General features: G+C 45.4%; 1 long non-coding RNA gene across 1 annotated transcript; it reads left to right on the top strand.

Annotated features, from left to right (window-relative positions):
- Positions 1-40: 40 nt before the first annotated feature.
- On the top strand, positions 41-14,839 carry LOC129475568 (uncharacterized). The gene is made up of 4 exons (XR_008654828.2): positions 41-298; positions 3,092-3,357; positions 3,564-3,684; positions 14,206-14,839. It is a non-coding gene; the product is annotated as an uncharacterized lncRNA (long non-coding RNA).
- The last annotated feature ends 13,024 nt before the right edge of the window (positions 14,840-27,863 follow it).

Raw genomic sequence — 27,863 nt, forward strand, 5'->3', positions numbered from 1 at the left:
TCTCTACCTACCGGTGTGCTCCCGTGGCGCCGTGGGAAAGCGCGCTGGTTCCTGCCAAATGCAGTTAGCTTTGCTACGCTTCCCTAAGTGGGTTCCCCCAGGGGCCCGGCAGTGTGCTAGGAGCACCCTGCTTCGTAAGTAAGGTAGACAGCCCGTGATAAATGCCAAAGTAGAAGCTCCTTCGAAAACCTAAGGAGCCGATTGGGCGGGACTAACCCTAAGGGAGGGCAGGGGAAGCGACCGTCACCTCCGGGCGCCGGGGACTGGGAACGCCGGGTCGGAGCTGGGCAGGCGGAGAGTAAGTGCCATTTTCCCAGAGGGCTACGAGTCATTTCGGCCTGGCTGGGAAGTGTGGGAAGGGACAGTCGTGTTGGAGGAAGCAGGAGAAGTTGGAGGGGGTTGGACCACGTGGACGCTTATGTAAGCCTAGGGGTTTTCGACTAGGCGAAAGGTTGCCAATCAAAGATTTCAATTCAGAAAGTTAGGGACAGAACCTCTTCCTTGGCTGCTAGGAAGTCCAGCCTGACATTGTAGCCCGCCTTTGGCAAGATGTACGATAACATGCGTTTGGGATGCTAGTGTTCCCCGTTTTCATCCTTTTCCCCATTTAAAAGCAAAAACCTTTCCTTTTTGATGAGTAAATAAAATAAACATAAAAATAAGCTGGGCGTGGTGGCTCACGCTTGTAATCCCAGCACTTTGGGAGGCCTAGGCGGGCGGATTACTTGAAGCCAGGAGTTTGAGACCAGCCTGGCCAACATGATGAAACCCCGTCCCTACTAAAAATACAAAAAAACTAACCAGGCGTGGTGGTGGGTGCCTGTAATCTCAGCTACTCGGGAGGCTGAGACAGGAGAATCGCTTGAACCCGGGAGGCGGAGGTTGCAGTGAGTCTCTCTGTGTCGCCTAGGCTGGAGTGCAAGGTGTTATCTCCACTCACTGCAACCTCCACCTCCCAGGTTCAAGCGATTCTCCTGCCTCAGCCTCCCAAGTGGCTGGGATTACAGGCACATGCTACCATGCCCAGCTAATTTTTGTATTTTTAGTAGAGATGGGTTTCACCATGTTGGCCAGGCTGGTCTCAAACTCCTGACCTCAAGTGATCCAGCTGCCTCAGCTTCCCAAAGTCCTGGGATTACAGGCGTGAGCCACCGCACCCAATGTAATTTGCAGACTTCTTTAACAGAATGGCTCTTTGTTTTAAAAGCCATTTTATATAGAAATTTACCCTTGACTATTATCTGTTACACCCTTAATCCAATCTCAGCAAATCCTGTCAGCTGTCTCAAAAATGTTTCTCGAATTCAGTGCTCATTTCCCCCACCGTCGTTCATCTCTGACTTGGATTACTGCAAAATCCTTCAAAGTCTTCCCCCTTCTGGGCCTGCCCCTCTACATTTTCTTCTCAACACAGCAGTCAATGACCCTGTTAAAACCTAAGCCTGATCATGTCACTGTATTTAGTGGCTCCTTTTTTTTATTTTTTTGAGACTAAGTGTTGCTCTGTCACCCAGGCTGGAGCTCAGTGGCATGATCTCAGGTCACTGCAACCTCCACCTCCTGAGTTCAAGTGATTCTTGTGCCTCAGCCTCTCAAGTGGCTGGGACTACAGGCGCATGCCACCACACCCAGCTAATTTTTGTGTTTTTGGTAGAGAGGGGGATGTATGTTGGCCATGTTGGTCTTGAACTCCTGAGCTCGAAGGATCTGCCCCCTTCTGCCTCCCAAAGTGCTGGGATTGCAGGCACGAGCCACTGTGCCTGGCCTATTTAGTGGTTCTTAATGGCTCATTTCACTCCAGGAAATATCTAAGTGCCCCAGCCTGGGCAACATAGGGAGACCCTGTCACTACAAAAAGTTAAAAAATTAGCCGGATGTCAGGGCACACACTGGTGGTCTCAGCTACTCAGGAGGCTGAGGTGGGAGGACTGCTTGAGCCTGGAAGGTCCAGGCTGCAGTAAGAGATCACACCACTGTACTCCAGCCTGAGCAACAGAGCAAGACTCTATCTCCAAAAAAATGTACAAAGAAGAAAAAAATTAAAGATCCAAGTTCTCACAACAGGCATACGCTTCCACATCAGCCCCTTCCACCTCACCTCTGTGACCTCATCTCCCACTGCTCTCACCATCAGTTCACTGGGCTTCGGCCATACTGGGCAGTTCTCAGCTCAGGGCCTTTGCACTTGCTCTTCTCTCTACCTGGAAGCTCTTCCCCTAGATGTCCCCATGCCTTCATGGCTTCCTTCATCAGTCTCCTTAGGTCTTTTTTCCAATGTCACCTTCTCAGTGAGGCTTTCCCTAACCACTCTATCTATCTAAAATTGCAACTCGGCCGGGCGCGATGGCTCACGCCTGTAATCCCAGCACTTTGGGAGGCTGAGGAGGGCAGATCACGAGGTCAGGAGTTCAAGACCAGCCTGGCCAGCATGGTGAAACCCCATCTCTACTAAAAATACAAAAAATTAGCTGGGCATGGTGGTGTGTGCCTATAATCCCAGCTACTCAGGAGGCTTAGGAGAATTGCTTGAACTGGGACTTGGGAGGCAGAGGTTGCAGTGAGCTGAGATCGCGCCACTCCACTCCAGCCTGGGAGACAGAGAGACACTCTGTCTCAAAAATAAAATAAATAAAATAAAATTAAATTAAACTAAATTAAATAAAGTAAAATTGCAACCCCCAGGTCGGGCGCAGTGGCTCACACCTATAATCTCAGCATTTTGAGAGGCCAAGGCAGGCAGATCGCTTGAGCCCAGGAGTTTGAGACCATCCCGGGCAACATGGTGAGACCTCCGCCTCTATAAGAAAAATACAAAGATTAGCCCGGTGTGGTGGCACATGCTGTAGTCCCAGCTACTCAGGAAGCTGAGGTGGGAGGCTCACCTGAGCCTGGGGAGTTCGAGGCTACAGTCAGCGGTGATCGAGCCACTGCACTCCAGCCTGGGTGACAGAGAGAGACTCTCTCTCAAAAAAATTTATAACCCCGGCCCCCACTCAGCACTCCCTACCCCTACTACTGCTTTATTTTTCTCCATATTACTTACCTGAGATAACATATATTTTATTTATTTATTGTTTGACTCCGTCCCTAGAATGTAAGCTCCATGAGGTCATGGATTGTGTATTTTGTTCACTGCTGTATTCCCTGAGCCTGGAACAGTGCCTGACACATAGTAGATGCGCAGTAAATATTTGGTGAATGAATGAACAAATGCTAATACATCAAAGAGACAACATCAAAGAACAGACTCCACAGGGCAGTTTACATCTTCATTGTTTGGCCCGACCCTTCTTGTTTGAGGGTGGATTTTCAAAATTACTGCTGAAGGCAATTGGGAGCCTTGAAAGTTTTTGCAGGGTAAGAGTAAGTGGCAATTATATATTTGTTGTTGTTGTTTTTGGAGGCAGGGTCTTGCTCTATCACCCTGGCTGGAGTGCAGTGGTATATTCTCAGCTCCCTGCAACCCCCACTTCCCAGGCTCAAGCCATCCTCCAACCTCAGGCCCCCAAGTAGCTGGGACTACAGGCGTGTGCTGCCAACCCAATTTTTTGTATTTTTGGTAGAGACGGGGTCTCACCATATTGTCCAGGCTGGTCTCAAACTCCTGACTTCAAGCGATCTTCTCGCCTCGGCCTCCCAAAGTGCTGGGATTACAGGCATAAGCCACTGTGCCTGGCCAATTATGTAAGTATTTTAGAAAGACCCTTTGGCCAGCTGGAGAGTAGATGGGGATGGGGACAATAGTGGAAACAAGAAGACTCGTGGGGGGCGGGGGCTGTTGTTACCATTATGCTTTTTTTTTTTTTTTTGAAACAGAATCTCGCTCTTGTCGCCTAGGCTGGAGTGCAATGGCACGATCTTGGCTCACTGTAACCTCCGCCTCCCAGGTTCAAGCAGTTCTCCTGCCTCAACCTCCCGAGTAGCTGGGATTACAGGCACCCACCACCATGCCCGCTAATTTTTGTATTTTTAGTAGAGACGGGGTTTCACCATGTTGGCCAGGATGGTCTCGATCTCTTGACCTCGTGATCCACCAACCTCGGCCTCCCAAAGTGCTGGGATTACAGGTGTGAGCCACCACACCCAGCCTAGTTCTGCATTTGTAACAACCTCCCAGGTGATGTGAATGCTGCTGGACCTTGGACCAGCACTTTGGGTAGCAAGGCCCTAGATGAAGAGATGAGGGGTTGGATATATATATATATATATATATATATATATACATAAATTTTAGAGACAGGGTCTCACTGTGTTGGCCAGGCTAGAGTGCAGTGGTGTGATCATAGCTTACTGCAGCTTCGAACTAGGCTTAAGTGATCCTCCCACCTCAGCCTCCCAAGTAGCTAGGACTACAGGTGCACACCACCATGCCTGGCTACTTTAAAAATTTTTTTGTAGGCCGGGCGCAGTGGCTCACGCTTGTAATCCCAGCACTTTGGGAGGCCGAGGCGGGCGGATCACGAGGTCAGGAGATCGAGACCACGGTGAAACCCCGTCTCTACCAAAAATACAAAAAATTAGCCGGGCGTGGTGGTGAGCGCCTGTAGTCCCAGCTACTCGGAGAGGCTGAGGCAGGAGAATGGCGTGAACCCGGGAGGCGGAGCTTGCAGTGAGCCGAGATCGCGCCACTGCACTCCAGCCTGGGTGACAGAGCAAGACTCCGTCTCAAAAAAAAAAAAAAAAAAAATTTTTTTGTAGAGACAAGGTCTTGCTATGTTGCCCAGGCTGGGCTTGAACTCGTGGGCTCAAGTGATCCTCCTGCCACAGCCTGGGATTACAGGTACATACCACCATTCCCAGCTGGCAATTTTTTTTTTTTTTTTTTTAGATGGAGTCTCGCTCTGTAGCCCAGGCTGGAGTGCAGTGGCGTAATTTCGGCTCACTGCAACCTCTGCCTCCTGGGCTCAAGCGATTCTCCTGCCTCAGTCTTCCGAGTAGCTGAGATTATGGTGTGCACCACCACGCCCAGCTAATTTTTGTATTTTTAGTAGAGATAGGGTTTCACCATGTTGGCCAGGCTGGTCTCAAACTCCTAACCTCAGGTGATCCGCCCGCCTTGGCCTCCCAAAGTGCTGGGATTACAGGCGTGAGCCACCACGCCCTGTCAGCAAACTTTTTCTGATAGTGAATATTTTAGGCTTTGCAGATGACATACAGTGTCTGTTGCGACTACCTCAACTCTGCTGTTGCAGGATGAAAGCTGCAGGACAATATGTAAATGAACGGGTGTGGCTGGGTTCCAAGAAAACTTTAGTTACAGATACTAAAATTTAAATTCAATAGAATTGTCAGGTGTCCCAAAATATTCTTTTGATTTTTTTCAACCATTGAAAAATACAGAAACCATTCTTAGCTCTCAGGCTGTACAAAAACACTCAGTGTTTGGTCCATAGGCTGTAATTTGCTGAGCCTAGGCCTAGATAATTATGTCAAGACTCTCCTCTCCCTCCTCAAACCTGCAGCCCTTCTTCCTCCATTCTCACACTCAGTTGAGGACTTGGCTTCCTAGTCACTGAGAAAATTTAAGCAATCACAGGAGAACTCCCACAACCCATCCACACATGCTATCTGCCAACACCTCCACGTGACTATTCCTCCATCCCTCTGTTACTATGGATGAAATGTTTGAGCTATGTCCAGCCTGTCTGCTCGCTTGTGCCCTAGATCCAAACCTCTCGTGCCTATTCAACAACCCTGCTCTGACTAGTCTTCCCTTTCTGTCCTTGCAGTTCACTGGATTATTCCCATCAACATACAAATAAATATGCTGTCATCTTAAAAAAGCTGCTCTTTACTCCAACTGCCTTGCCAGCTACTTCTTCTTCTCCTTCCCTTTACAACAAAACCCTGGTAAAGATTTGTCTTCATTCACTGTTTCCAACTTCTCTCCCATTCTTTAAGTGAGATATAATTCACGTAATATGAAAATCACCTTTTTTTTGGGGGGGGGGGGACAGAGTCTTGCTCTGTCAGGCTGGAGTGCAATGGCATGATCTCAGCTCACTGCAACCTCGGCCTCCCTAGTTCAAGCGATTCTCCTGCCCCAACCTCCTGAGTAGCTGGGATTACAGGCATGTACCACCACACCCAGCTAATTTTTGTATTTTTAGTAGAGGCGGGGTTTCACCATGTTGGCCAGGCTGGTCTTGAACTCCTGACCTCAGGTGATCCGCCCACCTCGGCCTCCCAGAGTGCTGGGATTACAGGCATCAGCCACCGCACTGGCCACTATTTTATTTTATTTTATTTATTTTTGAGATGGAGTCTCTGTCACCCAGGCTGGAGTGCAGTGGCATGATCTCAGCTCGCTGCAGCCTCCGCCTCCCGGGTTCGAGTGATTCTCCTGCCTCAGCCTTCCAAGTAGCTGGGATTACAGGCATGTGCCACCACCCCTGGCTAATTTTGTATTTTTAGTAGAGATGGGGTTTCGCCATGTTGGCCCAGCTGGTCTCGAACTCTTGATCTCAGGTGATCCACCCGCCTCAGCCTCCCAAAGTGCTAGGATTACAGGTGTGAGCCACCGCGCCTGGCCTAGCAGTCACTCTTTCATTCCCACTCTTCTCTCAGCCCTAGGAAACCACTAATCTATTTTCCGTCTCTGTGGATTTGCCTATTCTGGATATTTTATATAAACGGAGACATATAATATGTAGCCTTTTGTGTCTGCTTTCTTTCACTTAGCATAATGTTTTCAAGGTTCATCCATGTTGTAGCATGAATCAGTATTTCATTTTTTTTAGAAGTGGGGTCTCACTATATTGCTGAGGCTGGTCTTGAACTCCTGAGCTCAAGCAATCATCCCACCTTGGCCTCCCAAAGTGCTGGAATTACAGGCGTGAGGCACTGTGCCAGGCCAGCATTTTTAATTTTTTTTAATAGAGACGGGGTCTCACTATGTTCCCCAGGCTAGTCTCGAACTCCTAAGTTCAAGTGATGCTCCCGCCTCAGCCTCCCAAATGCTAGGATTACCTGCAAGAGCTCTCATGCCCAGCTCATCTTTCTTTCTTTCTTTCTTTCTTTCTTTCTTTTTCTTTCTTTCTTTCTTTCTTTCTTTCTTTCTTCCTTTCTTTCTTTTTCTGTCTGTCTTTCTTTTCTTTCTTTTTCTTTCTTTCTTTCTCTTTTTCTTTCTTTCTCTCTTCTATTTTTTCTTTCTTTTCTTTCCTTTTTCTCTTTTTCTTTCCTTTCTCTTTCCTTCCTTCTTTCCTTTCCTTTCCTTCCTTCTTTCCTTCCTTCTTTCCTTCCTTTCTCCCTCCCTCCCTCTTTCCTTCCTCCTCCTCTTTTCCTTCCTTCCTTCCTTCTTTCATTCCTCCCTCCCTCTTTCCCTCTTTCCTTCCTCCTTCCCTCCCTCTCACTCTCTTTTCCTTCCTTTTCTTTCTCCTTTTCTTTCTCTTTCCCTCCCTCCCTCCTCTTTCTTTCTCCTTCCTTCTTTCCTTTTCTTTTCCTTCCTTCCTTCTTCTTTCTTTCCCTTCCTTTCTCCCTCCCTCCCTTTCTTTTTTCTCTTCTTTCTTTCCTTCCTTTCTTTCTCCTTCCTTCCTCCTTTTTTCTCTCTTTCTCCTTCTTTCTCTCCTTCCTTTCCTTCCTTTTTCCTTCCTTCCTTCCTTCCTTCTTTCCTCCCTCCCTCCCTTTTCTTTCTTTCCCTCCCTCCCTTTCTTTCCCTTTTTCTTTCTTTTCTTCTTCTTCCTTCCTTCCTTTCCATTTTTTTTCTTCCTTCCTTTCTTTCTTCTTGACAGAGTCTTGCTCTCTTGCCCAGACTGGAGTGCACTGGTGTGATCTTGGCTCACTGCAACCTCCGCCTCCTGGGTTCAAGCAATTCTCCTGACACAGCCTCCTGAGTAGCTGGGACCACAGGCTTGTGCCAACACGCCTGGCTAACTTTTGTATTTTTAATATTTTTTCTTTTTTTTTTGGTGTTTATTTTTTTGAGACAGGGTCTCAGTCTGTCACCCAGGCAGCAGTGCAGTGGCGCGATCTCGGCTCACTGCAACCTCAGTCTCCCAGGTTCAAGCAATTCTCCTGCCTCAGCCTCCCAAGTAGCTTGGATTATAGATGTGCACTACCAGGCCCGGCTAATTTTTGTATTTTTAGTAGGGGTGGGGTTTCGCCATGTTGGCCAGGCTGGTCTTGAACTCCTGACCTCAAGTGATCTGCCCGCCTCCGCCTCCCGAAGTGCTGGGATTTCAAGCATGAGCCATCGCGCCCAGCCGTATTTTTAGTGGCCAACCTTGCTGGCCACTCCTCCTCCTTGAAACACTTTTCTCTTGGATTAAGTAACACCAGAGTCTTCTGGTATTTCTCCTACTCTGGCTATTCTTTCTGTCTTTGTAGATACATTTCCTTACCTCTATGTAATGTTAAGAGTTCTTTAAGGCTGGGCCCTAGGTCTGCTTCTGTTCCTACTTCACTCTCTCCCCATAAAGTGACAGAATCCATGATCATGACTTCAATGGACCCCTAAAAATGGATGAATTCCAAATCCATACATCCATTTCCCACCTGCCATTCACCCCTCACTGTAACATGATTTCTGTCTCTTTTAGGTCATCAGTTTCATTAGTTCACTAATGAAATCATGACTGCCAAATCCAACGAACACTTCCATTCCTTGTCTTCCTTAATCTCTCTGTGGCATGGGACATTGTCAGCCAATCTCCTTCTTGAAATTTTCCCTTCCCTTAATCCTCTCGCCCAGCTGACAATCATTCACTTTCAATCATTTTTGGTGGCTCTTCTACATGCCTCTTGGGCTACTTGTTTCTAAAAGCTGAGGAAACAAAGTTATTTAGGAAGTAAAGGCAAACTGATGCCATGTTAGGAAGGGCTGGCAGAATGAATGAAAATCAGGCAAAAGCTCAAGGATGTTGTCTAAACATTTTGTTCTTATGGGACCAGAATAGTTGATGTGGTTTGGATATTTGTCCCCACCCAAATCTCATGGAAATATAATCCCCAGTGTTGTAGGTGGGGCCTGGTGGGGTGTTTGGGTTATGGGGCAGATCCCTCATGGCTTGGTGCTGTCCTCTCCATAGTGAGTTCTTACAGAGCTGGTTGTGGTAAAGTGTGGCACTTCTTCCTCGCACTCACTCTCTTGCTCACTCTGTGATGTGGGATGTCTTCTCCTGCTTCACTTTCTGCCATGAGTAAAAGCTCCCTGAGGCTTTCCCAAAACTCGAGCTGATACCAGTGCCACACTTCCTGTACAGCCTGCAGAACTGGGAGCTAATTAAATCTCTTTTCTTATAAATTACCCAGTCTCAGGTATTCATTTATTTATTCATTTATTTTTCTGAGGCAGAGTCTCATTCTGTTGCCCAGGCTGGAGTGCAGTGGTGCGATCTCAGCTCATTGCGGCCTCCACCTTCCTGGGTTCAAGTTATTCTCCTGCCTCAGCCTCCTGAGCAGCTGGGATTACAGGCACCTGCCACCATGCCCGGCTAATTTTTGTATTTTTAGTAGAGATGGGGTTTCACCATTTTGGTCAGGCTGGTCTCAAACTCCTGACCTCAAGTGATCCACCCATCTCAGCCTTCCAAAGTGTTGGGATTACAGGCAGGAGCCACTGCACCTGGCCAGGTATTTCTTTTTTCCTTTTTCTTTTTTTTTTTTTTTTGAGACGGAGTCTCACTCTGTCACCCAGGCTGGAGTACAGTGGCACAATCTCGGCTCACTGCAACCTCCACCTCCCGGGTTCAAGTGATTCTTTTGCCTCCACCTTCTGAGTAGCTGGGGACTACAGGCATGTGCCACCACGCCCAGCTAATTTTTTGTATTTTTAGTAGAGACATGGTTTCACCATGTTGGCCAGGCTGGTCTCAAACTCCTAACCTCGTGATCCACCCGCCTTGGCCTCCCAAAATGCTGGGATTACAGGCATATGCCACTGCCCCCGGCCCCGGCCAGGTATTTCTTTATAACAATGTAAGAACAGCCTGTATTAGTTCGTTTTCACACTGCTGATAAAGACATAACTGAGGCCGGGTGCAGTGGCTCATGCCTGTAATCCCAGCACTTTGGGAGGCCGAGGCAGTGGATCACCTGAGGTCAGGAGTTCAAGACCAGCCTGGCCAACATAGTGAATCCCCATCTCTACTAAAAATACAAAATTTAGGCAGCACGGTGGCAGATGGCTGTAATCTCAGCTACTAGGGAGGCTGAGGCAGGAGAATTGCTTGAATCTGGGAGGCGGAGGTTTCAGTGAGTTGAGATCGCGCCACTGCACTCCAGCCTGGGCGACAGAGTAAGACCTTGTCTCAAAAAAAAAAAAAAAAGACATACTCGAAACTGGGATGAAAAAGAGGCTTTAATGGACTCACAGTTCCACATGGGTAGGGAGGCCCCACAATTATGGCAGAAGGCAAGGAGGAGCAAGTCATGTCTTACATGGATGGCAGCAGGACAAAAAGAGCTTGTGCAGGGGTACTCCTCTTTATGAAACCATCAGATCTTGTGAGACTTCTTCACTATCATGGGAACAGCACAGGAAAGACCTGCCCCCATTATTCAATTACCTCCCACTGGGTCCCTCACACAACATGTAGGAATTCAAGATGAGATGTGGGTGGGGGCACGGCCAAACAATATCAGGCCTAACATAGGAGTGAACCATGAACTGATTTTTCCCTGGTGGACAAAACAAAGGCATGCCAGTGAAAGCAGAAACTAATATCATTCATGCACTTTCAAAATTCTCCAGAGGTTAGTTAATTCAGTATCAAAAATTTAATTTCTCAAATATAACAGCTATTTAGTGAAGTTAATAAACACACTTAGCTTCATACTTGAATGCTGTTACTATTTATTGACATCAAAACAAAACAAGCTGTGACTAAAAGTTGCTATTTAACAGGAACAGACATTGGTGCAGTTTCCTTCCTGGAGAGGGTATGCACTCAGATCATGAGACCTAAGATAAAACACACACTGGATTGTCAAGAATCAAACAAGGATTACCTTTTTCCTCTTAATAGAAAAAAAGCTGAAGATAAAAGCAGATGTTTGAAAATATTCTTCATGCTAAGCTCATGTAAGCAAACAAAAAACTAAAACTAATCCTTAAACTTTAGGACATTAGATGCAGAAGTAACATGACTATTTAAATTTTTGCACCAACAAAAGTGTGTTCTATCCTTCACTGTACTCATACTACAAGGACATGCTTGTTGCTTCTACACTTCCCAAAGTCAACAGTTACCATCAACAATGCAATAAAACTAGATTGGAATGGACAGGCACAGTGGCTCATACCTGTAATCCCAGCACTTTGGAAGGCCAAAGCAGGGGGAATCACCTGAGGTCAGGAGTTCAAGACCAGCGTGGCCAACGTGGTGAAACCCCATGTCTACTAAAAATACAAAAATTAGCCAAGCACGGTGGCGGGCACCTGTAATCCCAGCTACTCGGGAGGCTGAGGCAGGAGAATCGCTTGAACCCAGGAGGTGGAGGTTGCAGTGAACTGACATTGTGCCACTGTACTCCAGGCTGGGCAACAGAGTGAGACCCTGTCTAAACAAAAGAAAAAAAATGAAAATTCAATTCGGGATGAACAACAGCTTTTGATTTTAGGACCAGCTCTTACTTTTCTCTCATGTCATATGTAATGAAGTCCTCACTTGACATTTCCCTGCAAATTGCAATGCATGTCCTCACCATCAGCTTTTCCTGACACTAAAATTAATTTGTATAAATTGCAAAAGCAATGAAATTGTACTTCCAATTCTGAACCTCTGATCAGATTCCTGCTTTGACACAAGACTTACTCCTCTGCAGTGTACCCCACCAGCACAGCGACCCCCTTTCTCTCTATTCTTTGCCCTGAAGGCACTTCTGGATTGCTTAATGTGTGCTCTTTGGCTGCCTAGACAGTCAGGACACCTAAGGCCATCGGGACTTAACACTCCCTTCCTCCTCCTTTTCTATGGTTAGTATCACTTTCCTGCTTTCTTTCTACTGCTGAATCTCCAGATTGGTGCTGCCATCTTGGCACCAGAATCGACCTCGGCTTTGAGCTCCTGGATGGTAAAGCTTCATCCCTGGATGATCCTGAAGTATAACGAAATATGTTACTGTTACAACAATGCTAATAAGCTTTAAATGGGATTATAAGGTCATATCTTATATATATTAATATATACTAAAGCCCAGTAATTTAAGACCAAAAATGTGAGGGCATGGTAAATGACAACTTGCCCATTTCCTCTCTCCATCTCCAAAGAAAAGCAACCATTTTATAATTATTATTTTATAAGCCTGGTTCAATTTCTTTTTTTTTTAGAAGTATCATCTCACTGTGTCACCCAGGCTGAAGTGCAAGTGGCACGATTGCAGCTCACTGCAGCCTCCACATTCCAGACTCAAGCGATCCTCCCACCTCAGCTCCCTAGTAGCTGGGATTGCAGGCAGGTGCAACCACACTGGGCTAGGTTTTTAAATTTTTAGTAGAGAGGGAGTCTGCCTATATTATCCAGGCTGGTCTCGAATTCCGAAGTTAAGTGATCCTCCCACCTTGGCCTCCGAAATGCTATGTAGGCCCGGCTCGTCTCCAACTGCTGACCTCAAGTCATCTGCCTGCCTCAGCCTCCCAAAGTACTGGGCTTATAGGGATGAGCCACTGTGCCTGGCCTATAGTTATTAAGGACATGAAATTATGCTTTATGAGGAAGTGGTCCTCACCCCCCTTGCCTGCAACACAAGAAAGGAGAGGAAGGGAGCAAATGAGAAGAAAAGTGGCACTGGGGAAAGGATATCAATTCAAGACTGATGGTAAAAATTGCTTAGCAGGAGGGAAGGCCCTCTTGTGGTTTCACCAATTGACCTGGTTGAGGGATTTTCTCCAGCGACACTTGCAGCTTAGGGACAAGAGGCTCCCACAACACCCTGTGCTACCACGACCCTTCTGACATTGTGCATCATGATCTGATTATTGCTATTTGCCTCTTGCCAACACTGAAACATGAGTTCCACGTGCACAAGGACTTATTTGAATCCGTGACCCCAGTCAGTGATTGGTACATGTTTGCTAAATGAATGAGCAAATGGAAGAAATTGAAGAGGGTGGGGTGGGGACAGGTGGTTTATCCAGAGCTGGACAGGCAAGGCAAGTAGAACAGAAGAGGGAGGTGCTGACATGAAAACAGCCTTGAGATGGCTGGCAACAGGCTAGACAAAGAGGCAAGGATGTCAACTCATGCCTGGTGGTTCAGGAGCGTTGCTTCTCCTAAGGCCAACTCCTCTAACCTCTACCTTGGCTTCCATTTTCACCTGCCTTTGCAGGAAGCCTACAGTATTAGTAGTCTCTTTCTCTTGGGTATTCATTCTTTTAGAGCTTACCTTTTGGCTTCTAAACTTACTTACTTTCTCATATTTAAAATAATGCTTCATTAACACCATTAACCTATGTATCTCCATTTCTTTCACAACTGTGTTAGTCTGTTTTCACAGTGGTAGAAAGAAATACCCGAGACTGGGTAGTATATAAAGAGAAGAGGTTTAATTGACTCACAGTTTCAAATGGCTTGGGAGGCCTCAGGAAATTTATAATTATGGCAGAAGGTGAAGCAGGCATGCCTAACATGACAGCAGGCGAGAGGTGAATTGCGAGCATAGGAAAAACTGCCACTTTTAAGACCATCAGATCTGGTGTGACTCACTCACTATCAGGAGAACAGCATGAGGGAAACCAGCTTCCTAATCCAGTCACCTCCCACCAACTTCCTCCCTTGACACATAAGGATTACAATTCAAGATAAGATTTGGGTGGGGACACACAGCCCAACCATATCAACAGCCATATGAGAAGTCTTCAAAAAGTCCATGGAAAATGTGTATTATCAAGAAACTGTGCATGGATTGCAAAATCTTTTTGAGGGCTGGGCATGGTGACTCACCCCTGTAATCCCAGCACTTTGGGAAGCTGAGACTGGTGGATCACTTGAGGTCAGGAGTTTGATACCAGCCTGGCCAACATGGTGAAACCTCGTCTCTACTAAAAAACAGAAAAATTAGCCAGGTGTGGTGGTTCACACTTGTATTCTCAGCTACTCAGGAGGCTGAGGGAGGAGAATAGCTTGGACTGGGGAGGTGAGGTTGCAGTGAGCTGAGATTGCGCCATAGCACTCCAGCCTGGGCGACAGAGTGAGACTCCATCTCAAAAACAAAATCTTTTTGCACCAAAACAAACTGGTACTAACACGTTATAAAATGTCTCAACAGGATCTAGTTTGAGTCATTAAAAAGAAGTCATCAGTTTGAAAAGAGCTCCAATCAGAGCAAAATGAATTCTGCTAAAATTGAAGGAACAACAAACGTCAAATTTAGGGTGAAGTTAGGGTGGAAGAGTGGTAAAATCACTGATGCTTTACCAAAAGTTTATGGGGACAATGCACCTAAATAAATCAGCAGTTTATAAATAGTTAACTTGTAAGAAAGGACAAGACGATGCTGAAGATGAAGGCTGCAGCAGCAGGTCATCCACATCAATTTGTGAGGAAAAATTAATCTTCTTTGTGCCCTAATTTGGAAGGACCAACGATTAACAGCAGAAACAACAGCCAACACCATAGACATCACAATTGGTTCAGCTTACAGAATTCTGACTGAAAAATTAAAAGTTGAGCAAACTTTCCACTTGATGGGTGCCAAAACCAGATCAGCTGCAAAGAACAGAGCTCTTTTTTTTTTTTTTTTTTTTTTTGAGACAGAGTCTTGCTGTCGCCCAGGCTGGAGTGCAGTGGCGCGATCTCAGCTCACTGTAGGCTCCGTCCCCCGGGGTTCACGCCATTCTCCTGCCTCAGCCTCCCGAGTAGCTGGGACTACAGGCGCCCACCACCTCGCCCGGCTAATTTTTTGTATTTTTTAGTAGAGACGGGGTTTCACTGTGTTAGCCAGGATGGTCTCCATCTCCTGATGTTGTGATCCGCCCGCCTCGGCCTCCCAAAGTGCTGGGATTACAGGCGTGAGCCACCGTGCCTGGCTGAACATTGGCCGGGCGCGGTGGCTCACGCTTGTAATCCCAGCACTTTGGGAGGCCAAGGCAGGCGGATCACGAGGTCAGGAGATCGAGACCACGGTGAAACCCCGTCTCTACTAAAAATACAAAAAATTAGCCGGGCGTGGTGGCGGGCGCCTGTAGTCCCAGCTACTCGGAGAGGCTGAGGCAGGAGAATGGCGTGAACCCGGGAGGCGGAGGTTGCAGTGAGCCGAGATCGCGCCACTGCACTCCAGCCTGGGTGACAGAGCGAGACTCCGTCTCAAAAAAAAAAAAAAAAAAAAAAAAGCTTTCAATGGAAATTTTAAACAAGTAGGATCTATTGGTTGCTACAAAATTAATTGCAGTTTTTGCCACTGAAAGGCATGTCAAAAACCACAATTACTTTTGCCCCAACCAATAGATCATGAAGCATCTATTGGGAAAGTGAAACAGGAGGTGAAACGTGGCTTTCCAACTATGGAGACAAAGTACAATCAAAGTAATGGCTCCGAAGATGTGGAAGTGATCCAGTCAAAGCAAAAGTGGTCTGGTCAAGAGCAAAGGTCATGGCAATAGTTTTTTGAGCTGCTTGAGAAATTTTGCTTGTTGACTTTCTGGAGGGCCAAAGAAAAATAACATCTGCTTATTATAAGAGTGTTTTGAGAAAGCCAAAGCTTTAGCAGAAAAATGCCCAGGAAAACTTCACCAGAGAGTCCTTTTCTACCACAGCAGAGGTTCAAACGGGAAATTTTGAGAGAATTTCAATGGGAAACCAGTAGGCATTCACCCTACAGTTGGGATTTAGCTCCTTCCAACTTCTTTTGGTTTCCTAATGATAAAAAATCTGTAAAGGGTACCATTTTTTTTCCAGTTAATAATGTAAAACAGATTGGATTGATGTAAATTCCCAGGAACTCCAATTCTTTGGGGATGGATAAAATGGCTAGTATCTAAGTGCTGTGAGCAAGAGACAAAAATAAATAAATAAATAAATAAATAAATGGCTAGTATCATTGCTTACAAAAGTGTCTTGACCTTGGTGGATCTTATAAGTTTATATTTTTTATCTTTTATGTCTATTTTCCACAAACTTTTTTTTTTTTTTGAGACAGAGTCTGGCTCTGTCACCAAGGCTGGAGTACAGTGACGTGATCTCTGTTCGCTGCAACCTCTGCCTCCCAGGTTCAAGCGATTCTCCTGCCTGAGCCTCCTGAGTAGTTTGTACTACAGGTGCGTGCCACAACACACAGCAATTTTTTTTCTATTTTTTTAGTAGAGGTGGGGTTTTGCCATGTTGGCCAGGCTGGTCTTGAACTCCTGACCTCAGGTGGTCCACCTGCCTCGGCCTCCCAAAATGCTGGGATTACAGGCGTGAGTCACTGCACCCATTGTCTGTTCTTTTAAAAATCCATGGCCAGGTGCGGCGGCTCACACCTGTAATCCCAGCACTTTGGGAGGCCGAGGTGGACGAATCACAAAGTCAAGAGATCTAGACCATCCTGGCCAACATGGTGAAACCCCGTCTCTACTAAAAATACAAGAATTAGCTGGGCTTGGTGGCGCATGCTTGAAATTCCAGGTACTCGGGAGGCTGAGGCAGGAGAATCACTTGAACCCCGGAGGCAGAGGTTGCAGTGGGCCAAGATCCCACCACTGCACTCCAGTATGGTGACAGAGCGAGACTCAGTCTCAAAAAAAAAAAAAAAAAAAAAAACCCATCAGGCTGGACACAGTGGCTCATACCTGTAATCCTAGCACTTTGCCAGGCTAAGGTGGGCGGATTGCTTGAGCCCAAGAGTTTGAGATCAGCCTGGGCAACATGGGAAAACCCTGTCTTGACAAAAAATACAAAAGTTAGCTGAGCATGGTGGCCTATGCCTATATTCCCAGCTACTCAGGAGGCTGATGTGGGAGGATCAACTGAACCCAGAAGGTCAAGGCTGCAGTGAGCCATGATTGTGCCATGGCACTCCAGTGGTGGTGACAGACAGAAACCTTACCTCAAAAGAAAAAAAAATATCCAGGCTGGGCCCAGTGGCTCATGCCTGTAATCTCAGCCCATTGGGAGGTTTAGGTGTGCACATCACTTGAGGTCAGGAATTGGAGACCAGCCTGGCCAACATGGTGAAACCCTATCTCTACAGAAAATACAAAAATTAGCCATGTGTGGTGCCAGGCATCTGCAATCCAGCTACTTGGGAGGCAGAGGCAGGAGAATTTCTTCAACTCAGGAGGTGGAGGTTGCAGTGAGCCAAGATGGCACCACTGCACTCCAGCCTGGGTGACAGAGCAACACTCCGTCTTAAAAAAAAAAGAAAAATATCCACCTAGGAACTAATTGCAAGCCATGATTCTTTCTTATAATTATACTTTGATATGTTCAGGAGAATGTGAAGGAGGCCTCAGAGTAGAACTAAGGGTCCACAAACTTTTGAAGATCCCTCGTACTTCTCTAAAAAGTTGTATATATCTTTTCCATTCTCAACCCAATCTGGCTTCCCTGCCCCATAATTCTAGGGCATCAGTGATTTGCAAGTCACTGAATGCCATGGCCTCTGTCAGGCATCATAACTGACCATTCAGTGGCATCCAACCCTGCTGGCCACTCCTCTTCCTTGAAACACTTTTCTCTTAGATTAAGTAACCCAGAGTCTTCTGGTTTTTCTCCTACTCTCTGGCTAGTCCTTTTCTGTCTTTGTAGATACATTTCTTTACCTCTATGTAATGTTAGTTTTTTGAGGTTGGGCCCTAGGTCTGCTTCTGTTCTTACTTCACTCTCCCTCTTAAGTAACAGAATCAATGGCCATGACTTCAATGACCACCTAAGAAGAGATGAGTTCCAAACATACATCCATTTCCCACCTGCCATTCACCCCTCACTGTAACATGGTTTCTGTCTCTTTTAGGTCATCAGTTTCATTAGTTCACTAACGAAATCACGACTGCCAAATCCAATGAACACTTCCATCTCTTGTCTTCCTTAACCTCTCTGTGGCATGGGACATTGTCAGCCAATCTCCTTCTTGAAATTTTCCCTTTAGTACTCTTGCCCAGTTGACAATCATTTACTTTCAGTCATTATTGTTGGCTCTTGTACCTGCCTCTTTGGCTATTTGTTTCTAAAAGCTGGGAAAACATAAAGTGGTGATTAAGAAAGTAAAGGCAAACTGATGCCATGTTAGGAAGGGCTGGCAGAATGAATGAAAATCAGGCAAAAGCTCAAGGATGTTGTCTAACATTTTGTTCTTATGGGACAAGAATAGTGGATGTAGTCTGGATATTGGTCCCCACCCAAATCTCATGGAAATATAATCCCCAGTGTTGTAGGTGGGGCCTGGTGGGGTTTTTGGGTTATGGGGCGGATCCCTCATGGCTTGGTGCTGTCCTCTCCAAAGTGAGTGCTTACAGAGCTGGTTGTTGTAAAGTGTGGCACCTCCTCCCCGCACTCACTCTCTTGCTCACTCTGTGATGTGAGATGCCTGCTCCTGCTTCATTTTCCGCCTGAGTAAAAGCTCCCTGAGGCTTCCCAGAAGCTGAGCAATGTGAGATTCCCCACTTGTACAGCCTGCAGAACTGTAAGCCAATTAAACCTCTTTTATTTTTTTCTTTTCTTTTTTTTTTTTTTGAGATGGAGTCTCGCTCTGTCACCCAGGCTGGAGTGCACTGGCTTGATCTCTGATCACTGCAACCTCTGCCTCCTGGGTTCAAGCGATTCTCCTGCCTCAGCCTCCTGAGTAGCTGGGATTACAGGAGTGCGCCACCATGCCCGATTAATTTTTTTGTATTTTTAGTAGAGACGGGGTTTCACCATGTTGGCCAGGCTGGTCTCTAACTCCTGACACCAAGTGGTCATCCCACCTGGGCCTCACAAAGTGCTGGGATTACAGGCATGAGCCACCGTGCCCGGCCAAACCTCTTTTCTTATTACCCAGTCTCAGGTGTTTCTTTTTAGCAGTGCAAGAATGGTCTAATACGGGAGTGAACCATGAACTGATCGTTCCCTGGTGGACAAAACAAAGGCATACTAGCGAAGGCAGAAACTAATATCATTCATCTGCTTTCCAAACTCCAAAGAGGTTGATTCAGTATCAAAAAATTAATTTCTCAAAATTCACAGCTATTTGCTAAAGTTACTCACTACACTTAGCTTCATACTTGAATGCTGTTACTATTTATTGACATCAAAACAAAACAAGCTGAGACTAAAAGTTGCTATGTAACAGGAATAGACATCGGTGCAGTTTCCTTCCTGCAGAGGGTAGGCACTCAGATCATGAGACCTGAGATAAAACAAACTAGATTGTCAAGAATCCAACAAGGGCTACATTTTACCTCTTAATAGAAAAAATGCTGGAGACAAAACAAGATGTTTAAAAATATTCTTCATGCCAAGCTTAGATAAGCAAATAAAAAATTAAAACTAATCCTAAAACTTGAGGATACTGGATATGGAAGTAACATGACTATTTAAATGTTTGCATCAATGAAAGTGTGTTCTATTCTTCCCTGTACTTGTACTACAAGGACATGCTTGTTGCTTCTACACTACCCAAAGTCAACAGTTATCATCAACAATTCAGTAGAAATAGATCGGAACGAGACTTCAAAGCGACTCTGCTCCACCAAAATTTAGAAACTCAATTTGGGATGAACAACAGCTTTTGATTTAGAACCAGCTCTTACTTTTCTCTCATGTCATATGTGATGAAGTCCTCACTTGACATTTTCCCCTGCAAATTGCAATGCATGTCCTCGCCATCATCTTTTTCTGACACTTTAATTTATAGAAATTGCAAAAGCAATGAAATTGTACTTCCAATTCTGAACCTCTGATCAGATTCCTGCTTTGAGGCAAAACTTACTGCCCTGCTGCACACTCCCCTACTCTTTTTTTTTTTTTTTTTTTTGAGTTGGAGTCTCACTCTGTTGCCTAGGCTGGAGTGCAGTGGCAAGATCACGGCTTACTGCAACCTCCGCCTCCCGAGTTCAAGCGATTCTCCTGCCTCAGCCTCCCGAGTACCTGGGACTACAGGCACCTGCCACCACACCTGGCTAGTTCTTATATTTTCAGTAGAGATGGGGTTTCACCATGTTGGCCAGGCTGGTCTCAAACTCCTGACCTCAGGTAATCCGCCCGCCTCGGCCTCCCAAGGTGCTGGGATTACAGGCGTGAACCATCACACCCAGCCTCTCCTCTTCTTTTGTATGGCTAATACAACTTTCCTGCTTTCTTTCTACTGCTGAATCTCCAGACTTGGTTATGTCATCAGGGTGCCAGAGTCGACCTTGGCTTCGAACTCCTGGATGGTAAAGCTGCATCCCTGGATGATTCTGAAGTACAATGAAATACGTTACTGTTACAACAATGCTGCTAAGCTTTTATGTGGGATTTTCAAGTCATAACTTAATATATACTAAAGTCCAGTCATTTAAGAGCAAAAATGTGAAGGCATGGTAAATGACAACTTGCCCACTTCCTCTCTCCATCTCCAAAGAAAAGCAACCATTTCCCAATTATTATTTTATAAGCCTGGTACAACTTATTTTTCTTAGAGACATGATCTCATTTTGTCACCCAGGCTGAAGTGCAAATGGCAAGATTGCAGCTCATAGCAGCCTTGACATTCCAGACTCAAGCGATCCTCCCACCTCAGCTCCCTAGTAGCTGGAATTGCAGGCATGCACTGCCACACTGGGCTAAGTTTTAAAATTTTTAATAGAGATGGGGGTCTCCCTAAGTTATCCAGGCTGGCTTTGAACTCCTGAAGTTAAATGATTCTCCCGCCTTGGCCTCCCAAATGCTAGGATTGCCTGCATAGACGAAGTTTCGCTCTGGTTGTCCAGGCTGGAGTGCAGTGGTGCAATCTCGGCTCACCGTAACCTCTGCCTCCCGGGTTCAAGCGATTCTCCTGCCTTAGTCTGCTGAGTAGCTGGGACTACAGGTGCACAGCACCAAGCCCGGCTAATTTTTGTATTTTTAGTAGAGACGGGGTTTTCACCATGTTGGCCCGGCTCGTCTCTAACTCCTGACATCAAGTGGTCATCCCACCTGGGCCTCACAAAGTGCTGGGATTACAGGCATGAGCCACCGTGCCCGGCCAAACCTCTTTTCTTATTACCCAGTCTCAGGTGTTTCTTTTTAGCAGTGCAAGAATGGTCTAATACGGGAGTGAACCATGAACTGATCGTTCCCTGGTGGACAAAACAAAGGCATACTAGCGAAGGCAGAAACTAATATCATTCATCTGCTTTCCAAACTCCAAAGAGGTTGATTCAGTATCAAAAAATTAATTTCTCAAAATTCACAGCTATTTGCTAAAGTTACTCACTACACTTAGCTTCATACTTGAATGCTGTTACTATTTATTGACATCAAAACAAAACAAGCTGAGACTAAAAGTTGCTATGTAACAGGAATAGACATCGGTGCAGTTTCCTTCCTGCAGAGGGTAGGCACTCAGATCATGAGACCTGAGATAAAACAAACTAGATTGTCAAGAATCCAACAAGGGCTACATTTTACCTCTTAATAGAAAAAATGCTGGAGACAAAACAAGATGTTTAAAAATATTCTTCATGCCAAGCTTAGATAAGCAAATAAAAAATTAAAACTAATCCTAAAACTTGAGGATACTGGATATGGAAGTAACATGACTATTTAAATGTTTGCATCAATGAAAGTGTGTTCTATTCTTCCCTGTACTTGTACTACAAGGACATGCTTGTTGCTTCTACACTACCCAAAGTCAACAGTTATCATCAACAATTCAGTAGAAATAGATCGGAACGAGACTTCAAAGCGACTCTGCTCCACCAAAATTTAGAAACTCAATTTGGGATGAACAACAGCTTTTGATTTAGAACCAGCTCTTACTTTTCTCTCATGTCATATGTGATGAAGTCCTCACTTGACATTTTCCCCTGCAAATTGCAATGCATGTCCTCGCCATCATCTTTTTCTGACACTTTAATTTATAGAAATTGCAAAAGCAATGAAATTGTACTTCCAATTCTGAACCTCTGATCAGATTCCTGCTTTGAGGCAAAACTTACTGCCCTGCTGCACACTCCCCTACTCTTTTTTTTTTTTTTTTTTTGAGTTGGAGTCTCACTCTGTTGCCTAGGCTGGAGTGCAGTGGCAAGATCACGGCTTACTGCAACCTCCGCCTCCCGAGTTCAAGCGATTCTCCTGCCTCAGCCTCCCGAGTACCTGGGACTACAGGCACCTGCCACCACACCTGGCTAGTTCTTATATTTTCAGTAGAGATGGGGTTTCACCATGTTGGCCAGGCTGGTCTCAAACTCCTGACCTCAGGTAATCCGCCCGCCTCGGCCTCCCAAGGTGCTGGGATTACAGGCGTGAACCATCACACCCAGCCTCTCCTCTTCTTTTGTATGGCTAATACAACTTTCCTGCTTTCTTTCTACTGCTGAATCTCCAGACTTGGTTATGTCATCAGGGTGCCAGAGTCGACCTTGGCTTCGAACTCCTGGATGGTAAAGCTGCATCCCTGGATGATTCTGAAGTACAATGAAATACGTTACTGTTACAACAATGCTGCTAAGCTTTTATGTGGGATTTTCAAGTCATAACTTAATATATACTAAAGTCCAGTCATTTAAGAGCAAAAATGTGAAGGCATGGTAAATGACAACTTGCCCACTTCCTCTCTCCATCTCCAAAGAAAAGCAACCATTTCCCAATTATTATTTTATAAGCCTGGTACAACTTATTTTTCTTAGAGACATGATCTCATTTTGTCACCCAGGCTGAAGTGCAAATGGCAAGATTGCAGCTCATAGCAGCCTTGACATTCCAGACTCAAGCGATCCTCCCACCTCAGCTCCCTAGTAGCTGGAATTGCAGGCATGCACTGCCACACTGGGCTAAGTTTTAAAATTTTTAATAGAGATGGGGGTCTCCCTAAGTTATCCAGGCTGGCTTTGAACTCCTGAAGTTAAATGATTCTCCCGCCTTGGCCTCCCAAATGCTAGGATTGCCTGCATAGACGAAGTTTCGCTCTGGTTGTCCAGGCTGGAGTGCAGTGGTGCAATCTCGGCTCACCGTAACCTCTGCCTCCCGGGTTCAAGCGATTCTCCTGCCTTAGTCTGCTGAGTAGCTGGGACTACAGGTGCACAGCACCAAGCCCGGCTAATTTTTGTATTTTTAGTAGAGACGGGGTTTTCACCATGTTGGCCCGGCTCGTCTCTAACTCCTGACATCAAGTGGTCATCCCACCTGGGCCTCACAAAGTGCTGGGATTACAGGCATGAGCCACCGTGCCCGGCCAAACCTCTTTTCTTATTACCCAGTCTCAGGTGTTTCTTTTTAGCAGTGCAAGAATGGTCTAATACGGGAGTGAACCATGAACTGATCGTTCCCTGGTGGACAAAACAAAGGCATACTAGCGAAGGCAGAAACTAATATCATTCATCTGCTTTCCAAACTCCAAAGAGGTTGATTCAGTATCAAAAAATTAATTTCTCAAAATTCACAGCTATTTGCTAAAGTTACTCACTACACTTAGCTTCATACTTGAATGCTGTTACTATTTATTGACATCAAAACAAAACAAGCTGAGACTAAAAGTTGCTATGTAACAGGAATAGACATCGGTGCAGTTTCCTTCCTGCAGAGGGTAGGCACTCAGATCATGAGACCTGAGATAAAACAAACTAGATTGTCAAGAATCCAACAAGGGCTACATTTTACCTCTTAATAGAAAAAATGCTGGAGACAAAACAAGATGTTTAAAAATATTCTTCATGCCAAGCTTAGATAAGCAAATAAAAAATTAAAACTAATCCTAAAACTTGAGGATACTGGATATGGAAGTAACATGACTATTTAAATGTTTGCATCAATGAAAGTGTGTTCTATTCTTCCCTGTACTTGTACTACAAGGACATGCTTGTTGCTTCTACACTACCCAAAGTCAACAGTTATCATCAACAATTCAGTAGAAATAGATCGGAACGAGACTTCAAAGCGACTCTGCTCCACCAAAATTTAGAAACTCAATTTGGGATGAACAACAGCTTTTGATTTAGAACCAGCTCTTACTTTTCTCTCATGTCATATGTGATGAAGTCCTCACTTGACATTTTCCCCTGCAAATTGCAATGCATGTCCTCGCCATCATCTTTTTCTGACACTTTAATTTATAGAAATTGCAAAAGCAATGAAATTGTACTTCCAATTCTGAACCTCTGATCAGATTCCTGCTTTGAGGCAAAACTTACTGCCCTGCTGCACACTCCCCTACTCTTTTTTTTTTTTTTTTTTTGAGTTGGAGTCTCACTCTGTTGCCTAGGCTGGAGTGCAGTGGCAAGATCACGGCTTACTGCAACCTCCGCCTCCCGAGTTCAAGCGATTCTCCTGCCTCAGCCTCCCGAGTACCTGGGACTACAGGCACCTGCCACCACACCTGGCTAGTTCTTATATTTTCAGTAGAGATGGGGTTTCACCATGTTGGCCAGGCTGGTCTCAAACTCCTGACCTCAGGTAATCCGCCCGCCTCGGCCTCCCAAGGTGCTGGGATTACAGGCGTGAACCATCACACCCAGCCTCTCCTCTTCTTTTGTATGGCTAATACAACTTTCCTGCTTTCTTTCTACTGCTGAATCTCCAGACTTGGTTATGTCATCAGGGTGCCAGAGTCGACCTTGGCTTCGAACTCCTGGATGGTAAAGCTGCATCCCTGGATGATTCTGAAGTACAATGAAATACGTTACTGTTACAACAATGCTGCTAAGCTTTTATGTGGGATTTTCAAGTCATAACTTAATATATACTAAAGTCCAGTCATTTAAGAGCAAAAATGTGAAGGCATGGTAAATGACAACTTGCCCACTTCCTCTCTCCATCTCCAAAGAAAAGCAACCATTTCCCAATTATTATTTTATAAGCCTGGTACAACTTATTTTTCTTAGAGACATGATCTCATTTTGTCACCCAGGCTGAAGTGCAAATGGCAAGATTGCAGCTCATAGCAGCCTTGACATTCCAGACTCAAGCGATCCTCCCACCTCAGCTCCCTAGTAGCTGGAATTGCAGGCATGCACTGCCACACTGGGCTAAGTTTTAAAATTTTTAATAGAGATGGGGGTCTCCCTAAGTTATCCAGGCTGGCTTTGAACTCCTGAAGTTAAATGATTCTCCCGCCTTGGCCTCCCAAATGCTAGGATTGCCTGCATAGACGAAGTTTCGCTCTGGTTGTCCAGGCTGGAGTGCAGTGGTGCAATCTCGGCTCACCGTAACCTCTGCCTCCCGGGTTCAAGCGATTCTCCTGCCTTAGTCTGCTGAGTAGCTGGGACTACAGGTGCACAGCACCAAGCCCGGCTAATTTTTGTATTTTTAGTAGAGACGGGGTTTTCACCATGTTGGCCCGGCTCGTCTCTAACTCCTGACATCAAGTGGTCATCCCACCTGGGCCTCACAAAGTGCTGGGATTACAGGCATGAGCCACCGTGCCCGGCCAAACCTCTTTTCTTATTACCCAGTCTCAGGTGTTTCTTTTTAGCAGTGCAAGAATGGTCTAATACGGGAGTGAACCATGAACTGATCGTTCCCTGGTGGACAAAACAAAGGCATACTAGCGAAGGCAGAAACTAATATCATTCATCTGCTTTCCAAACTCCAAAGAGGTTGATTCAGTATCAAAAAATTAATTTCTCAAAATTCACAGCTATTTGCTAAAGTTACTCACTACACTTAGCTTCATACTTGAATGCTGTTACTATTTATTGACATCAAAACAAAACAAGCTGAGACTAAAAGTTGCTATGTAACAGGAATAGACATCGGTGCAGTTTCCTTCCTGCAGAGGGTAGGCACTCAGATCATGAGACCTGAGATAAAACAAACTAGATTGTCAAGAATCCAACAAGGGCTACATTTTACCTCTTAATAGAAAAAATGCTGGAGACAAAACAAGATGTTTAAAAATATTCTTCATGCCAAGCTTAGATAAGCAAATAAAAAATTAAAACTAATCCTAAAACTTGAGGATACTGGATATGGAAGTAACATGACTATTTAAATGTTTGCATCAATGAAAGTGTGTTCTATTCTTCCCTGTACTTGTACTACAAGGACATGCTTGTTGCTTCTACACTACCCAAAGTCAACAGTTATCATCAACAATTCAGTAGAAATAGATCGGAACGAGACTTCAAAGCGACTCTGCTCCACCAAAATTTAGAAACTCAATTTGGGATGAACAACAGCTTTTGATTTAGAACCAGCTCTTACTTTTCTCTCATGTCATATGTGATGAAGTCCTCACTTGACATTTTCCCCTGCAAATTGCAATGCATGTCCTCGCCATCATCTTTTTCTGACACTTTAATTTATAGAAATTGCAAAAGCAATGAAATTGTACTTCCAATTCTGAACCTCTGATCAGATTCCTGCTTTGAGGCAAAACTTACTGCCCTGCTGCACACTCCCCTACTCTTTTTTTTTTTTTTTTTTTTGAGTTGGAGTCTCACTCTGTTGCCTAGGCTGGAGTGCAGTGGCAAGATCACGGCTTACTGCAACCTCCGCCTCCCGAGTTCAAGCGATTCTCCTGCCTCAGCCTCCCGAGTACCTGGGACTACAGGCACCTGCCACCACACCTGGCTAGTTCTTATATTTTCAGTAGAGATGGGGTTTCACCATGTTGGCCAGGCTGGTCTCAAACTCCTGACCTCAGGTAATCCGCCCGCCTCGGCCTCCCAAGGTGCTGGGATTACAGGCGTGAACCATCACACCCAGCCTCTCCTCTTCTTTTGTATGGCTAATACAACTTTCCTGCTTTCTTTCTACTGCTGAATCTCCAGACTTGGTTATGTCATCAGGGTGCCAGAGTCGACCTTGGCTTCGAACTCCTGGATGGTAAAGCTGCATCCCTGGATGATTCTGAAGTACAATGAAATACGTTACTGTTACAACAATGCTGCTAAGCTTTTATGTGGGATTTTCAAGTCATAACTTAATATATACTAAAGTCCAGTCATTTAAGAGCAAAAATGTGAAGGCATGGTAAATGACAACTTGCCCACTTCCTCTCTCCATCTCCAAAGAAAAGCAACCATTTCCCAATTATTATTTTATAAGCCTGGTACAACTTATTTTTCTTAGAGACATGATCTCATTTTGTCACCCAGGCTGAAGTGCAAATGGCAAGATTGCAGCTCATAGCAGCCTTGACATTCCAGACTCAAGCGATCCTCCCACCTCAGCTCCCTAGTAGCTGGAATTGCAGGCATGCACTGCCACACTGGGCTAAGTTTTAAAATTTTTAATAGAGATGGGGGTCTCCCTAAGTTATCCAGGCTGGCTTTGAACTCCTGAAGTTAAATGATTCTCCCGCCTTGGCCTCCCAAATGCTAGGATTGCCTGCATAGACGAAGTTTCGCTCTGGTTGTCCAGGCTGGAGTGCAGTGGTGCAATCTCGGCTCACCGTAACCTCTGCCTCCCGGGTTCAAGCGATTCTCCTGCCTTAGTCTGCTGAGTAGCTGGGACTACAGTTGCACAGCACCAAGCCCGGCTAATTTTTGTATTTTTAGTAGAGACGGGGTTTTCACCATGTTGGCCCGGCTCGTCTCTAACTCCTGACATCAAGTGGTCATCCCACCTGGGCCTCACAAAGTGCTGGGATTACAGGCATGAGCCACCGTGCCCGGCCAAACCTCTTTTCTTATTACCCAGTCTCAGGTGTTTCTTTTTAGCAGTGCAAGAATGGTCTAATACGGGAGTGAACCATGAACTGATCGTTCCCTGGTGGACAAAACAAAGGCATACTAGCGAAGGCAGAAACTAATATCATTTATCTGCTTTCCAAACTCCAAAGAGGTTGATTCAGTATCAAAAAATTAATTTCTCAAAATTCACAGCTATTTGCTAAAGTTACTCACT

Source organism: Symphalangus syndactylus, chromosome X, assembly GCF_028878055.3.
Source record: "Symphalangus syndactylus isolate Jambi chromosome X, NHGRI_mSymSyn1-v2.1_pri, whole genome shotgun sequence".
NCBI lineage: Eukaryota > Metazoa > Chordata > Mammalia > Primates > Hylobatidae > Symphalangus > Symphalangus syndactylus.